Raw genomic sequence first — 2,766 nt, 5'->3', positions numbered from 1 at the left:
GGAACAACTAACTGCCTCAGCTACAGCTCTTCTTCACTTTAAAGGTACTGTGCAAACGCGGTCCGGAAATCTTTTCGGCCACGGTGAAAGTTTGTGAAACTTTCCCGACTTCGAAGGCTTGTCCTTCCCTAAACCAACATCTAAATTTTCGTCTGACCAAATTCTTCTAAGATTTGTGGCAAAGAATTATTAACTGTTTACTACCAGAACTGTGCTTTCCTATCGAAAGACTCTGAACCATTGACTTTGGACCAGGCCTATGAACTGACTTGCTGGTTGTAGTTAACTGAAACCCTTTGACCTGCGTATGAAAGTATTTGTGCTTCATTTCTTATAACCTTGTCTTTTTACCCCTGTTTAAAGTAACTGAAGTGCCATTTTGCTCCCACTTCAAGGGAGCTGAACTTGTTCAGTTACTTATTGGTTGTGTATTTGTAGTATATTAGTATATGATATTGAGCTGCTCTTGCTAGTGTAATTTTTTCAAATAACTGTGTAAATAAATGTATATTCTTTTCCCGAGAAACCTTGAGAAAGTGTTTGTTTGAATCACTGTATTTGTTGGTCCTTTGTGTAACTGGTTCTACTCTCACTTTACTCTTGAGATAAGTCTGGCTGCTCAGCCACTGCTACCACATTACTGTGTAGTACAGGCTTGTACCAAAGGTGAAATTGTACTGCCACTTGTAGTCTTAATTGCATGTAGTGTTCCCAAGAGTACTGCATGTTATTCTGCCTAACACTGGTGTACAGCGGTGAGGATAAAGTATTCTTGTTACATTTAGAGTGCTACTCTTACCTTTTTTCAAATAACCCTCACAGGGCTAAGCAACACTAGAGAAGCAATTGTTTTATCATGTCTGATATGGATAGCTGCAGACAGGAGACCCTAGACACGTTAACAGTTGATCAATTGAGAGATATGTGTAAAGCTAGGAATTTCACTGTAAAAGGCAAAAAGGTTGAGTTGATAGAAAGATTGTTGGAATACCAAAGTCTGAGCAGTGAGACTGAAACCCCTACCCTGCAGCAAAAGTGGAAAATGTTGATGAAGATGATAATGTTTCAGAGGGTAACTCAAATGTTATTGATGAGTTAGATGAGGCAGAAGAGTCTCAAAATGTAGGTCCTGTTTTACCTCTACTTGCTCATAGGCCTCAACCTTTGACCACAGGGACCCCATCAGGTCCAACACTGAATTTGTCTCTCTGGAAAGGATGAGACTAGAATTGGAATTTAAAAGAATCCATGCCCAAACTGAAAGCAAACATCAAGAACTTAAACTCAGAGAAATGGAGTTGAATCATGCACTTTAAATGAAAAAGTTGTCTCTTGAAACTGGTTCTCTCCCAGAGTCTTCTAGGTCTTCCAGTCCTAAGAGGCCTCACATGCCCAAAGATGCAGTAAGTATGTATGAGGTTATGCTTGATATTTTGGATTGGTTGGCTGCTTTTGAATATAACCATGGGATTCAAGACATTACAGGGAATCAACTGATTCCTTGGCTTTTTTCTAGGCTACCCCCTGTTGCAACTGATATGGTAATGGAGTTGGGGGATATAGAAAGGAGTATGAAAGTGTGAAACAAGCTTTGATAGGTAGGTTTGGGAAGACACCTTTCCAGTGTCTTAAGAGGTTTCGAACCCTCAAACAGCATGATGGTACCCCTTGGGCTACCTGGGTGACTGAATGTTTGAAAAACGTAGATGGATGGGTTAGGGGTTACAGAGTTAACACTTATGAGGGTTTGAGGAATCTGTTTATGTTAAAATCTATTTATGATGCTTGCTCTCCTGAGCTGAAACAGCACTTGGCTGACTCTAAGGAAATTGATCCAAAGAGGTTGGCAAGGGCTGCTGACTTGTGGGTTGTCAACAGGTCTACTCACAAGGATTCTGGGGCAACTCATAAGAAGGAGGAGGGAAAGCAGCACAAGAAAGATAACAAAGAGAATTACAATACCTCCACTCCAAAAGAGGGCCCCAAACATAACAAGGGTAAGTCACAAGGGAAACCGAATCAGGCTAGTGTACCTCCTGGTGCCAAACCAGAGGGAGGTCAGAACAAACCCCCATTCATAAAGACAGTTGGAAAATGTTATGCTTGTAGGTCAACTGGCCATGCGAAAGGGGATACCAGATGTAAGGGTAAACCTTCAGGTATCCACACTGTTTCCTTAGCCTTCTCCCCCGAGGATGAAGACGCAATGGCAAGTGGAAACATTCACTTACTGGCTGAGGAACCCATGAAAGTCTCAGCCATGTTTACAATTCCATCCCAGATAATACTAAATAGTATTACAAAGACAGTGTTCCTGTGAATGGTCAGGAGACCCCTGCCATCAGAGACACTGGGGCCAGCATTACTGTAGTTGTTTAATCATTATTCAAGGTGGAGGATGTTACTAAGGTACCTAAATACCTAACTAAGCTTGCTGGAGGCCCTGTTCAAATGCTTCCACAGTTACCAGCTCTCATCCAGTGCAATGACATGACTGTCAAGATACCTGTAAGTGTGCAGAGTGAAGTACCTGGGAGAGTCCTGTTGGGGAATGACTTAAAAACTCTTGGAGTTGTATCAAGCACCTACATGCCTCCCAGCAAAAAGAAACAGGAGCAGACTAGGAAGGCCAGAGAGAGTACCTTAAAAGGCTCTCCAGAAGAGATTATAGAGGAAACTATAACTCCCAGTCCCCAGGACTTACTGAGTTCCATTTCAAAAAAGAAAGAGGAAAAGGGGTAACCTAAAACCTCCAGAAAGACACCA

The sequence above is a fragment of the Ambystoma mexicanum genome, chromosome 7q (genome assembly GCF_040938575.1).
Source record: "Ambystoma mexicanum isolate Mex_15411 chromosome 7q, UKY_AmexF1_1, whole genome shotgun sequence".
NCBI lineage: Eukaryota > Metazoa > Chordata > Amphibia > Caudata > Ambystomatidae > Ambystoma > Ambystoma mexicanum.
The sequence above is the reverse complement of the archived record's forward strand: the minus strand, read 5'-3'. Positions refer to the sequence as shown.